The sequence below is a fragment of the Hetaerina americana genome, unplaced genomic scaffold (genome assembly GCF_022747635.1).
Source record: "Hetaerina americana unplaced genomic scaffold, ioHetAmer1.1.p SCAF_13, whole genome shotgun sequence".
In the NCBI taxonomy this organism is placed as follows: domain Eukaryota; kingdom Metazoa; phylum Arthropoda; class Insecta; order Odonata; family Calopterygidae; genus Hetaerina; species Hetaerina americana.
In genome coordinates, this window is record NW_027286403.1 from 9,937,621 (window position 1) to 9,953,493 (window position 15,873).

The following is a 15,873-nucleotide window of genomic DNA, read 5'->3' on the forward strand; positions in this document are numbered from 1 at the left end:
ACTTTAAATAGGTAAGTTACTGCTGTAGGTTGTTCTATTTTCAAATAAATAAAATTGGTGTATACCAATTAGAAAATATAAAGCGGGGGTTACAGAGAGGAAATAAAAATAATTTAAGGTTTTGTGAGATGAGATGGAAGGATAGCGGGGATTACTGAGGCAATAGTTCTATAGTAATATACAGCTGAGGGGAAGAGAGTCAGCGAGGGGTGGCAATATTATTGACAATAAGGTAGGAAGAAGTCTAGCAAACATACAGCGAAAGTGATCAAATATGTGACACTATAAGTAGAAGTAAAAGCTTAACCAACAAACTTGTTCATTTTTATGGTCAGCATGCCACCAAGCATTCATAGGGAGGAAAAATTCGACAGAGTGTACGATCAATCAAAGGAAATAATTGCGCGTGATCTGGTAAGGAACCGTTTGATACGTGGGTGAGGAAATGGAATATAAAGGCTTTATTCGGAACATAAAGGAAGGAGTACAGTACCAAGTGACAGCAGAAAAAATTATCACTCTGGAGGGAGAGATGGGTACAATACAATAAAAATGGGAATACATGTGTGTAATAAAGGAATTTCGAAATCCGAAAATGAAGAAAATCAAATGGAAACAGTTACTAGAAAAAGGGCAAAGAAACCATGGATTAGTGCATACGAGATGATTAGGAAGATAGATGAAAGAAGGAAATGGAAAAATGTAATCACAAAGATAGGTAGAAGAGCGCACAATGAGTTGGATGATGACCTAAGGCGGGAAAATTTGGTGTGGAAAAACAAAGCGAAAAAGTTTGGTGGAAGATGTAAGCCGACTTTATGGAAATTTACTAAAGGTGCCATTTGTGTGATGCATAGAAAGTAAAACACTCTCAGGAAGTAAGCCGGGAAAATCCGTGCAAACAATGAAATAAGAGTCAGGAAAGTTATAAATTTTACGAACCAGGAAAAATTCCAGAAATATGGAAAAAATTCAAAGAGGAACTGTTGGTAAAGCAGCCACCAAGCTAAGATACAGACAGATAAAATAACTTAGAGAGGATAGTTTAGTTCCAGGCATACCTAATTGCGAGATAGAAAAGGCATTAATGGAATTTACATCAAATAAGGCTGTATGGGTAGATAATATACCCTCAGAACTATTTAAGGGTTTTTATGGGCTACTTGGTATCATTTATGAGGAAAAAATTTGGGCGGAAGATTTCGTCAGATCAGAGCTAGTTCCCATACCAAGAAAGGGAAAGGCGGCGATATGTTAGGACTATAGAATAATAAGTTTAATGTCTGATCAGAAAAAGTGATACCCAAGACAATGAGGCACGCGTGATGCCATCGCAGTAATGAAGTCACCAATGGAGAGGATCCTAGAGTCCAATCAGAATGTATTAATTTGTTTCGCAGAATTTTTAATTCATTCAATACTCGTAGATTTAATTGGATATCATTAATGAATGAATTGAAGAAAATAAGAGTCGATTGGAGATATGTGCGACTTATCTGAAACCTGTTGGTGCCTCAGGCTAAGAGGAGGGGTAAGACCATCCAGTATCACCTGTGCTTTTCGACTTACAAGTTTTGTATAAAAAGTATCGGGAACAATTTTTTCCTGGCGTGACTACGTCGCACCGCGCATGGTCGGTGGTGGTAGGGGTATGACCTGCAACACGCGCCAATCGCCTGCGAGTGGTCGTTCAGGCTAGATTGCGCTTTTAGTGGACCCCTGTCGAGTGACTCGGTGCAAGCGCAAAACGCAGCGAACGATTGAACAGCGGTACGTCATCAAATATTGTCTTGGACTGAGAACATCAGCTATGGAGACGTTGGGAATGATTCGCCAAGTGTTCAAGGACAAAAAAGTATCACAGAATGCATTTTTCAAGTGGCCCAAGCCCTTCAAAGATGCCTGAGAGAATTTGAAGGACGAGCCCGGCGCTATACGTCCGCCGACGTCAAGAACCGACGGTAACGTGCAATGTGTGAGTGAAGTGTAGAATTCAGACCGTCGGTTGAGTGTGCGTACGATGGCAGATCATATTGGCATTGATAATATGAAAGTGCACACCATTATTATTGAAAATTTGGCGATGTGAACTCGACTCTGCTTTTGACGGACGGCCAAAAGCAGAGTCGAGTGTCTGCTTGCGAATACCTGCAACGCGTTGAAAAAAACCCGACTTTTTGGACAGTCCTGATTTGGCACCAGCAAACTATTTCCTATTCCCAAAAGTGAAATTCTCCGTTAAGGGCACCATCAAGGGACCTAAGTGCCATCAAAGCAGCTTGCACGCGTACCCTTAAAAATCTTCCGGAAAAATGCCTACCAGGGAGTCCTCGAGTCGTGGAAAAGCCTCTGGCAAAAGTATTTCGACGCTCTAGTGATTTTCCCCGATACGTTTTGTACAAACCTTGGATATATGAAGGAAATTAAAAGAGGCATGAGAAGTAGTGGAGGCAGGAACGAAATTTTTATCATGTCCCTACATTTTTGACCATTTTAGTCATAAACACTTTCGGGATAGGTGAACTGTTCTACCTGCTCTAATTTGTGGCTCCTAATTTAACTTTTAAATTAGCTCTTCTCTTTCTCAAAAACCGCAAAACCTTTGTTTAATTTACATTTATTATGATCCCATATCTATCGCACTGAGTTTCCAATTCACACAACAATGCTTGCAACCCCTTGGCTGACTGATAAACTAAAGCCTGGTCATCAGCAAACCTAGCTGATTTTACGAATTCCCCTCCGACTTTCATTCCTATCTCCAGGTCTTCCCATGCTTATTTAATCATTTCCTCCACATAAGCACACACGTTGGGCAGCACCGGTGATAATGGGCAACCCTGCCTTGCACCTCTTCCTAACACTGCCGATCCGGATTCTTCATCCGCCACTCGCGCAGTCTGTGATGCGTACAGGTTGTGGCTAAGTCTCCAATCCCACCAGTCTACTCCTATTTTCTGCAAAATATACATTATTTGCACCCAATTAATTCTATCAGTCGCCTTTTTGTAATTCACGGAACAGATATTCTGATTATACTCTATATCCCTCTCTATTAGTGACCTCATTACTGCTTTGGCGTCAAGCGTACCTCTACTCTTCCTGAAACCAAACTGATCCTGTCCCAAGTATTCATTTACCCTGCTCTCCATCCTCTTATTGATGATTTTGAGCACCACTTTTGCTACGTGCGAAAAGTGCTAAGCTTATAGTTCTTTATTACTCATATATTTCCCTTTTTTTGGCATCGCAACTAAAACTGATCTGACCGTCTTCCAGCCAAATCTCTCCCTGATAGATGGTATGTTTTATATGTTATGAAATTTCAAAAACAAAATTCTGTATAGCGTGACTTATTCCATAAAAACCCTCCTTCCCACAATTTCCTAGACCTTTAAATAGTACCATGGGAATTACGTCTAATCCCACGGACTTATTTTATTTCAATTCCCTGACTGCATATTCCACCTCGCTATCAAGTTAAGCCTGGATCTAAGCAATTTTCATCTACGTCGTTTTCTCTGTATATATCTAACTTTTACTTTACTGTTGCTAACTTCCTTTGCCTAATGTTTGTCCCATACAGTTATTCTATACATTCCTTCCATCCCTCTTGGATTTTACTGGTTCAGCTAACATTTTTCCTGACTTATATTTGTTTGTTTCTAACGATTTTACCTTCTCATTAAATGACAGACTTTTAACCTGACTCTACATATAACGTACCAATTCCATCCTTCCTCTGCAAACTTTCCATATTCTCGCTCTGCGTCTCCTACTTAATTGCGCCTTTTTTGGTGTCCAGGTCAAGTGTTGGTGATGATTAACCCCTACCTTCCGCAGAACTCAATTGCTTTCTCCCCGTGGTCACTCCTTGTTTCTAAACCGTAGTCCCAAACCTCATCACCATCTCTTCCTCCGTCTACCGTCGCATTCCAATCCCCCATTACTACCAAATGTTTCCCAGCAGGAACACTCGCGATTATGCCCTCTAACTGATCATATATCTTACCGACTTCTTCCTCCTAATGATTACTTTGTGGCATGTAAACCTGAAGAATGACCGAGTTCGTCGGTTCTGCTTTTAACTCTACTAGCAATATTCTATCCGTTGCTTGTTACATTTTTACTACAATTCTTGCTACCTCTTTATTCAATATGATGGCAACCCCTCGTTGGCTCTCGTCCCCGCCGCTGTACATTTTTCTATAACTATCACTCCAGTCATCCCCGCTATTCTTCCATCTCACCTCGCATAAATCTAAAATATCTGTATTTCCTCTTTCCCTCTCTCGCTCAATATTCTTTCATTTTACTGTACTCAACATCATCCTAGCATTACAAGTTTCTATTCAAACTAATTCGGTGGTATTTTTGTGCCTTCTGAGCTATTGCTGTCATCGCTTTTGCGTTTGATAGATTTCTCGTCATCATGAGGATGCGTTTAAGTGATGAAATTCTTAGTAAAAGAAGGTTGAATGTCGACCGAAATGAATTGGAGGATAGCATATGTGTATGGGGACTCTTCTCATCCATGATGAAGAAATGGGCGGCCGAGTTTGAACGTAGCCGTGAATCCCTCCAAGGAGATCCATGTGAAGAACGTCCGAAAAGGGCAACCACACCGGAATTGATCGACAATGTTCAAGATATGATTTTGGAAGATTGGCGTATGAAAGTGTGTGAGATTGCTAATGCTGTAGAGATATATCAAAACAACGCATCGGTTACATCTTGCACATGACAAAGCTTTGCTCAATATGGGTGCAGCACATGCTCACTGTGGGTTAAAAGCGTATTTTGATGACACTTTTCAAACAGAGCTTGGTGTGCTTTATGAGAAACAAGAGAGATATTCTGCAACGATATGTAACACTTCGATGAAACATGGATTCGCCATTATATGATAGAATCGAAAAAACAATCCATGCAGTGGATAGGGGCTGGTTCTTCGGCTCCGAAGAGGGCGAAGACGGTGCCATCGGCGGGAAAGGTCATGTAATTAGTTTTTTGGGATGCAAAAGGAATTCTGTCGATCGGCTAGTTGGAAATAGGTAAGAAATAACTTGGGAGTACAATTCTAACCTTCTGACGAAACAGGATAGAAAAAGTCGTGAATGCAGACGAAAAACTGTTTTCCATGAGGATATTCACCTGCCCACAAAGTAAGTGTCTTGGCGATGAGAAAATTGAGGGATTTGCACTAAGAGTGCTGGGCCATCGAATATATTCCCCGAATTTAGCTCCCTTGGACTTCCACCTCTTCCGAAAACTCAAATATTCCTTCGCTGGTCAGAGTTTTTCGTCCATCCAAGAAGAGATTGCGGCTGCAGGCAAATAGTTTGCAGTACTTTCGGAAGAACACTACGGAGACGGAATAGTGACATTGAAACACCGCTGGATAAAATGTATTTATTAACATTAAAGGGGATTGAATTAAAGATTTTATTTAAAAATAAAACTTCTTTTAGAATATATATAGCCGTTTTCGTCATTAGGTGGAGAACTTCTCAGATCACCCTCGTATGGTGCAATTACTTTTCCCCTGGTATGGTAACCGAGATATCTGTAATTGCTTACATCTGAGGAAACGTTTTTCGCCTTATTTCTACCCATACCGAACTTATTCGATAGTTATTGAAAAATGTGAATGCCATATGCCATATTATTGACGCAGAATTAAATCATCTTTCACGTGGTGCCATTAATGATTTCCTCAAGTTCATCATTATATGAGATAATTGCTACTGTTTGCATGATAGTTTCTGGTTTACTTAATAAGATTAAGTTTAAATTAATTGTTTAATTAAATTAAAAATTAAAATTAAATGGAAAAGGTTTTCAAGAATTTTGCAAAAATCTCAGCTATCTTATACTTTCATAATCTTCTTTCAGAGTTTTTTAGTCTATTTTTCCTCTACTCAAACGAGACCGAGAAAGATCGTTCCTCATGACTTAATCTACAAAATACTCACCGAGCAGCAATTTCACCGCAAGTAAGAGAGATCTAAGATGGTTAATTAGTAAACTCGGAAGCTACAGTCATTTGATGCACATAAAGAAAATGGAATGAACTTGGGCCTCCATACATTAAGCTGCACGCGATAGGTTGAAGAGCATATTCCGGCGCTGTGGTAGAAGTGATGACATAAAAAATTAGGAACTCTGGTGTTTTTTGGGTAGCGCACCATTTCCTACCAAGAGTGGTAGGTAAGTCGTTCAAGTACCCGTTTCACGAAACCGCTTCCTCTTCAACGGCCATATAAGAAACCGTGGCGCTTTCGTCACGACTTCAAGCAAACGTGAGTAATGGAGATAAGTCAACATCCCGCTCCGACTGAGGCGGTGACCATGATGAAAACTGTTACGGATAACGGCACAAATCGTGACACACGATATTTGCATACATCTAATTTGCAAAGCGTTAAGTATTCAATGATGAGAAAGTAAATTAAGCCGCGTACAATAAAAATTACATCACAGTTAATATGGGAACTATTTCACCTCAGCAGAAATTCCCTCGGTTCAAGCGGTTTCACTTTTACATTCTTCTTCGCCCTAATGCGGAACAGGTGCCAAAGGTTGATCTCAACAATGCAGTTAATCCTTGGTTTTATTTCTCATACTAGTACGATATATATTTCGCTTACGACGGTCGAGGCGAGTCGACGATCGAGTCTTAAAAATGGTAGATTTTTCAGGGATAACATCATGCATGCAAATGTGAATTTTTCAAAACATACATTCAGATGAAAATGATCAGCTAACAATTTTACTGGAAAAATCATGAACCATCGGATCTTATTTTTCAAATATATATAACACAAATCAACCATGCCCTGTGCAAGACATTTGCAGCCACAGCGATTACGAGTCCTAACTTGGGTGGCTATCCCGAGCTGATGTCCAGACGGAACGGACATAGTATTCATTTTACAATAAGGTCATTTTTATTTTCTTCTCACGGCACAGGTACCCACTAATGATAGAGAAAACCGACTTCCTGATTGTAACGACCACAAACTTTAAAAAAAGAGCCTACCTAGTGTCGATGCCCTCTCATTCGATTGGGGTACTCAAGTGCAACTCAGATAATGCGACAAACAAATTGGGAATGATTAGATCACCACTCGATGAACTGACCTTCTCAATTTTTCCATGGGCTTGCCATACGGCCACACCGATGAAAATACTTGCTATTGGCGTCAAATGCGTAGGCCTAAGGTCACCACCACCTTCCTAGATTCTACGATCCAAGAGTTAAACTATTATAACGTTATAGTGTGGGTTAAAGACTAGAATAGGGAGAGACTATTAACTTTTATTGGAGTTCCCTCATTGATAAAAAATGTAGAAAAGCCAATAAAAAGTTCTTCGCAACATACCGCTAGGACATTTTTTTTGATAGAATACACTTACGCAGAAGACGTGCTGAGTATATGAGTCTCGAGAAAGAAATTTGAAATCGTTGGATGGAGCGTTCAAAGTAAGGAAGCCCAGCTTGTTAAGCTTGACTAAGTCAAACTAATCAACTTAAAGATTGATTTGATAGGTGAGGGTACATCTACATCTACATAATACCCCGCAAGCCGCCGCAAGGGCGTGTGGCGGGGGGTGTTAGGTCACCAACCGCAAAAAGGAAAAATACCACATGCAAAAAAAACAACACGGAAAATCACACCCACAGCAGCGCACACACTCATGCAAAAATCCCTTCATCCAATACTCATGCAAACACATATACCGCAAAACAACCAAAAAACTGCACCCCATGATGCAGCACGAAAGCCATCCTACAACACGGAAGCCAGGACACAACAAGCAAGAAATTGAAACATGACTACCACATGAAAATGGGTAGAGCTCTCATGCTCCGGTGTGCGCAATTCACCCATTCAGTTTGGGCGAGGGTGTTCCTTTCCCTATGCCGCCTCCGGTCCAACATGAACCAAACAGCTTGGGTGTCCACCTTGGGTTTAAGCTAAGGGTGTCCGGAGTCTGCTATATTCAAACCTCGACCCTCTAGACAGCAGCTGAACGCTCTGTCCATCAGGGGACCTACAGGTATTAAATTGTGAAGATGCAATAAAAAGTGAAACCTTCATCATGTGTGCCTTCAAACTTAGAATGGGAATTGATTCGTAAAAGAAGATTTATCCTAACATCAAATCGCTAAACTAATTTAATATAATTCAATATTCGTGGCCCATATTTATTCTCCGATCGTACCAGGGTTTACACTAATAAATAATTACGCGACAAAATCAATAGGTCAAGGGGCATTCAAGTTCTGCATCCATAAAAAAAGTCCATTAAAACATTTGCAATTCCCTATCCCTTTCACTCTGGTGCTAACACCCCCTGTACGGCACCATTGGGTTTTCCGCTGCCTCAGTAGGGTTAAAATTTTGATGACTTAATGGTGAATTTTTCAATTCTGTGGAGCACGCGGATAATTAGACGGGGTAATTTAATGTTCTATAGAAATTTCAGCGTTAATTTCTCCATATCTAAAAATGTGTAATATCGCAAAGGGAACGCGAAGTTATTCTATGCTTAAGATCGTTTTGTAGAGTATTACTTCAATCACTAAGACCTATGACTTCAAAATCTACCGTAAATATTTCCGAGAACGGGAGTGAAGTTGGAATTGGAGATTCCATGTCGCGTGATGAAACGGAATTCCTTCCAATACAGCACTATTCATGACACCATATCGAGGTTCGGGTGTAATGTGTATAGATGGGATTTGATGTACCGTATACGCGAAGAAAAATTTATTTGGTGTTTGGATTATGGTAAATAAACATCAGTATAACCATCTTTAACCTGGGCTCAAAACCAATGATGGTTCAATATGAGTGAAATCTTCAGACTTTAAGCGATATTTATGAAAGCATATGATTGTACGACATAATGCACAGTTTCCTTTCGATTCGGATCCAAATCAAAGAAAATAAAAGTACCTACCTAGATTATTACCGACAAACATATTTTTCATAACACTAGTGCGTATATATCAACGGAATAAGTTGCAATAATGACAACAAATTTCAATTTACTCAGGTTCAGAACGTTCTCTATGGACAACGCATGGACACATCGATTTCAAACTGATGAATCTACAGCTACCTGCGCCCTTTAAAATTCAGACTCTCCCGGAGTAAAGAAATACCAGCAGAAACCTCAGTCCCTTCTCAGCTCTTCATGTCAATCCGGGTATCTTCCGAGGGACATCGATACCCATTTACTCGACTAGCTGATACCTACGACACTTGAGTTGCTTTTTTAGCGTTTGTATTTTTTACATGTACCCCAATTTAGAGAGGTCACTGCAGATAGGGAATATCAATCCATTAAAAAACCTCTTGCTCACCTGAGAGCCTTACTCAGCGAGATAAAGACGTCCTCATGGTTTTCACGAAGGACAAGGCGTCTAACGGAACTGGCACCGTAATACACGCGAGTATGTGCCCGAGAGGCTTTATCAACCGGGAGTCTCACTCCCGCCCAAATTCTTCGACGGCCACTCATTTCCGCGACGTGAGACCGGTCAGGGGCAAGGGGATTTCCGCGTTCGGGAGAATCTTTGGGCTCGCTTCCCGAGGACTCAAATCACTGCTCCGGACGAGGCTGAAATCCTGGGAAGTGGCGCCTGGGTAATTATGCACCCATGGATTGATCAAGAAAAACTCAGCTGATCGGTACATACCCCCATTTACGTTTGACAGTGAGCCGATGGTTATTCATAGTTACTTATAAATAGAATATTTGGCAAGAAATTTGCCACTAATTTGTAGCCCTTGCAGTCAAAGCTATGGAATTAAATTCCGTTTCTGTGTTTTTGGTCTGGGATTTAATTTCCTGTCACAATTATGTGAAAAGGGAGCTGGCTTCAAATATTTTACGTGCTATTTACAACTTTTCCTCTAACTTGACAAATGTCGTCCATGTTACATTTCTTCCGTGGTGAGGGTGGGTATGGATCATGGAAACAAATTTTTTCGCATTGTCTTTACAAATTATGTCTTTTCTCCACATACTGATCATACTAAAAAATCACTGGTATCTGCATGGTGGGGTATGAGTATACGTGCAACAGTCAGGTATTATGAATTTTTAAGCTGCTATCCTTCATATTTCACCTAGTGAGCATTATGGTATTTAATAAATATCTTCCTCTTTTATTATTAATTATTATTTGGTGCCATACTATTACAGATCTAAATCCTTTCTGCCAGCATTAATAGCCTTAATAAGTCTATTCCCTTCCTCTTCCCCAGATGCTTCCTCTTCTATGACGGCCTTCAGCATATCCCACCGCATCTCAATATCTCTTCCATTCACTTTTTCTGTCTACCTCGAATTTCACCAGGTATCTTTCTATTTTCTCCCACCATTTTTTAAACTTCACCTTCTTTCTCCTGATCCAAATTTCTTCTCCATAAAACTTATTTTTTTTCTATTATTCATACCAATGTAACTAAAGTATGCTAAGCTACACCCATTAATTTGTCTTTATGAACAGGTTTCGAACCATGAAACTCTTCGCTCCATTTGAAATATTTCATTATCTTTTCTTCATGTCTTTAATTAGTGCACCTGCCACCAATATCCTCTTTTTACAATTCGTAATTAAACCAAAATCCAAATTTCTCCAGTTGTTCTTACTACTACTCAAATTCTTCTCTCCAAAATGCTGCTGCAAAAATTTAATTCTTCCAGCTACTGAAATTTATGCTCTCATATTTTAACGTAAATTAGCCTTTCTAGTTTTTGGCAATAAAATTACTCTTGTAATATTTTGACTTATCGCCCGCGCCACATCATTCAGTTATTTGTACCTGTTCAAGGATCAATGTAACATCTAAAATTCATTCATTTTACATAGGTTCCAAACACAAATTTGCATCTGCGAACGATAAGAGAGAGAAAATTTGCCGCGACTAATCACCTGGCCTGTTTTTCCCTCCGATTCTCTTCTTGGGGTTAGGAGGTAGAAGATACTCCATAGTCTCAATCTCGCCCCAAAATGGAGATCACTATCTATCTATGTAATGCAACCCAGCAAATGATGATGGCAACATATGGCATCGGAAACACACACACATGTATATGCATACATACATATATATATATATTATATATATATATATATATATATATATATATATATATATATATATATATATATGCACACACACCCATGGATGTGAATACTTTGGACAGACGGTTATGGACTCGCATCCGGTGTCAGGGTGATCATGTGAATTCCACTCATCAAGAGTGGCACGGTTTGTCAAGGGCTTAAAGCCACAATGCAAATTAGTTTCCGTTAATGCTTACCATCAATCTGCATTTTTAATAAGTTACTCAATGGACAGTGAAAGAATAAGGCTTTACACCTATTTAGAAGATAGAGAGGAAGCGGAAGAGATTAAAAATTGGCTTTCAGCTCTAATGGCGGATTCAGTATTGGGTCAACAATCAGGGATTGACCGAATTCCTCAGGATTAGGTAAACGCAGTTAATGTCTTAATACTCAGTAGGCTTAAGTCAGGCACTGAATTAAATAACGAGGTAGGTAGGTCTGATGTGTTACAAAACATACGTTACTCGCCATTTCCCTCGATAGATTCAAACGTGGACACCGGATGGACATGTTTTGGCAAGATAGGGTGAGGGCTAGGATACCTTCGGCATCGACTTTCAAAGAAGTGGTGCTAACCTAAGAGTTTCGCGTGCTCCCACTAGGGTGAAGATGATTGAATTTTCAACGATGAGGGGAAACAACAAATCTCAATAATTGGAATTGCAATAAAATTACCGACCGGATATCTTTTCACAGGCGAAACAAAAATTATTGCAATCGATTAATTCATTAGCTGGCATAAAGTACAAAAACATTGAAAGTTAAATTAACTTTCTCGTCTTTGAAACGAATTCAATTAATAACTAAAATAAATTCGGTGGGACAGCAACCGAAAGTAGGTAAGCGCATAGTGGAGAAATTTGAGTGGAAAATATCACAGCTTGGTGCAGTTCCCATCGAAAATAAATTACTACCAATAGATTTCCTCAGCGTTAAAACTGTCACATGACAACAATTACCTTACCTTGGTTACCTTATTCGCTTGATATGCCTACGGATTTTATGCTAACCAGAATTTCGTACAACCGATGTATAAAAATACTGTAAGGTTTAATTTTCAATAGGAGTAAATAAAAAAAATAATTCATCTGCACATATGCCACACCCTAAAAGCCACTGCTTGACGCAGGATGTACCAGGGTCCCAGATTTAACAAATACTGGCTTACTTCAACCATTAGTTAAACGAGATATTTGAACACGTCGGTGGAGGGGAATCATTTGGCCGCCTCGTTTACTGATGTTCCACCGCGAGGCCTCGGTTTCGAATCACGGTGGTGGCAGAGTTTTTTCGAGGTTTCCTGATCCCTACTTGGGTACCCTGTGGAGTACATTCGACGTTCGTCTAATGGCACTTTAGATTGTGGACCAATCGGTGTCTTTCGTAAAAATGAGCTAACAAAGTTTAGTATCAAGGTTTCTCTCCACCCTTTCTCCATTCCCTGACAATCCTACCACCACCAAACCACCCACCACTTTCTCTAATAGCGTTGATGACCTCAGCTGTCGGGCACCTCTCCTACAACTACTACGTTGATGGAATATATGCAGGCCTCCGTTGTGGCTCAGGTATTGATTTGATAAAACCACACAGGACGCCAGATATTTACGGCATTATATCAGGAAGTTTGTATTTTCTTAGAGTTCGTAGGTTTTTAATTAATTTTCCAAATCTCATTTTCACATTGTACAGAACTCAAGGTTATGGTTGGTTTTTTGATATACTAGCATTGCTACGGAAAGATTATCACAACCAAATCTACTGGTTTTCTCTTTATTTCCGTCGTCATCGATGGTTTTGACCCGATACACATCGCTGGTTTCCTCCTGGCTGACATTCTTATAGGCTTGGTAGTTTTTATGATGGAAGCGTATTAGCGATTTAAATGAAACGGACTGCGATTGGAATAATATATCAGTACGTGAGTAAATTGCATCTGGCGGCTACGTCTTTCTAATGCATTATGCTGAAGGAAATACTTGTTGAATCATTAGAGTAAAGAGAAATGGCAGAATCTTTTTAAGATGAGAATTATATTTATGGAATGACCGGTATAAAATATGAATGGATTCCAGATGTGCTCACTAAGATACTAGAAATTGTAATATGGAATGGAGTTATTTAAGGACGAAAATAAAGTGAGCATTGTTCACCCCAGGAAAGTTTTCAAATTAACTCAAAAAGTTTTCTGCGGAAACAGAGATGTTTCACTATCCGGATCGTGAAATGTAAGCGTTTATTTTCTTAATGTAATTGTTTCGATATGGTAGGTTCATTCACGTTATTAAATGAAAATAAAAGCATTTGATATTTCATTGTTCATTATCACTATACTTGTTTTTCAAACTTTTCATGACAACTTCATTGTTTTACCCTTAACTCTTCCCTTTGCAACTGCTTTAATTAAAGGCACTTGTTTGCACTGCGTTCGCAGTTCTGGTGGGTTAAAGAAGGTTTATGAATAGATTATAAAAGGAAGAAAATTTTCTATTCCCCAGCATCCTGTATAAGAGGAAGAAAGGTCATTTTGTACCTCTGTGGAGTATCACGGAGGTAAGACATGAAAAATTTCTATTACATCACGTTGATTGAAATGCATTGAGCTGTTGTTTTCAGTCCTCCAAGGCTATCACCGAAGAGCTGGGCATATTGGTGAGATAAAAGATACTTATTCATAAAGACACAATGATACGAAATAGTTATATTTCTAAACCCGATTCAAACATGGGAAAATTGTTTTGAATTTCATGTCAATTGAATCAAACTCCAACCTCCTGGGTTCAAGGCAAAACTCCAAATTTGCGCAAAGCTGAGATGTTCTAATTTTTATAATACTTAAGGGATAATTCCGAGCAGGTCAATCGCCACTTTAAAAAATAATAAAAAACTGTAAATACACGGTAGGTATTGTAGCTTTTAAATAGTTTTCTTCCCGTTCAATGCACAGTTCTGGATTCCTTTCCTCTCGGAATCAGCATCCCATGGAAATATAATTTCCGTAATCGTCACGTGTTTGCATGATGAATTTTCAAACACCGACAAACCTTAAATACGGTACTGGCGGGTTCTACAGAGTATATAACTGGCTCTCAGATGTACCATAGGCAAAGACATTTCTAAATTATTTCTGGTAGCCCCTCTCGGTATTTTTAACGCCGGTACACACCAGTGAAGGTATCATTACACATTGAAAAATGGAGGATGTAAGAGGTGTATTTTAATGTCCTCAGGTATTTTATAAATAGCAATCACTTGAGGCGTAACTTGTGGGTAAATCATGGATGCATATTAATATAGGTAATATAAAATACCAACGTATCTCAGGTGTACGGAGCTCATGGGGGCCGCAATGTCTGTTTGTACCGTGATCACATCCGAGCAAGATCGTCTGAGTTAGCTTGAATAGAGTCTGTCTATTGTGTCTCGCCATTTAGAGTACTCGAATGTGGAATAAATACTACTGGGCTTTTATTCCAAACGCTAAAGTTTTCTCCACGAAATACTTATTTTTAAAATCCTTGCAAAATTAGCTGTCGCCAAGCATCTGTTGAAAAATGAATATGCATGGTTTAAAAAAAACGTGTCTTTACTCCTCAACTTAGTTGATCATTGTTGATAAGAGACTTCCTTTTCTTTAATTACGTAATTCTAACAGCGAGTTGGTATTCGAATGTGTGTAAAGGAGACGTATATGTATGTCCTTTTCTGAGAGAATAATTGTTCGTTCTTAAGAGTCCAAAATATATTATTATTATTCAAGAAATTACTTCCTCGTTACAATGTTAAGGCATCAGAAAAGCCAATTAGGGTGCTTCCAATGTTGGAAGCTTCGATTGACTTCTACTTTGAGTGAATCTATATATGCCGACAGGTCCCCTACAGTAAAACCTCTTCGCCAGTTTACAGAAGTCCTGACAAAAGTCTATAGAAGTCTTCTTTGCGCGTATCGAATTGACTCCCCGGACTCATCGTGAAAAACTTGGCGCAATGTTTATTATGATTGACATTATAATACTTTATAACCAGGAATTATGGCCCTCGGTAAAGGGAATAATAGAACTTAAATAGTTATACAGGGTGATTCATAATGACCTGCGGTGTTTCTAAGATGTATTATGAAATAACTATAAAAGATAAGAGTAATAAGTAGCACATCAGCACATTATGAAACTTTCCAAGCTTCGCATGCATTCGATATCTGCACCCTTGGCTAAGCGACAGATATCCGTCTTGAATTCAGGCTCTCGCCAGATCCTACACAACATATCACTATCGATATCAGCGGCTGTATGTTCCATGCTTTCTTGCACTTGTGCCAAACCACATGGCAAAAGGGTACAGGACCACAAACTCTTGTGTGATCCCATAAGGAAAGGTTACATGGGGTTAGGCCAGGTGAGTGCGGAAGTCATAGAAGAATATTGTTATCTCCAGAAGCACGTCCAATCCAACGGCCAGAAAGTTCAGCATTAAGGTAATCACAGAAGTCTCCAAGAAAATATGCGGGAGCCCCGTCGTGTTGCAAAATGAAGTCTGCATAATCTTCGTGTATTTGTGGCACTACTACTGTTACAGAGTTTCTAGGTACAATTCACCCATATCAGTTGGTGGAAACCCTAAGGCAATTATGAATCACCCTTATATTACTTCAAAAGATGATGATGGGAGGGTAAATTGAACCTTTTAATTCTTATCATTATTGCCATCAGTGGCGAAAGAAA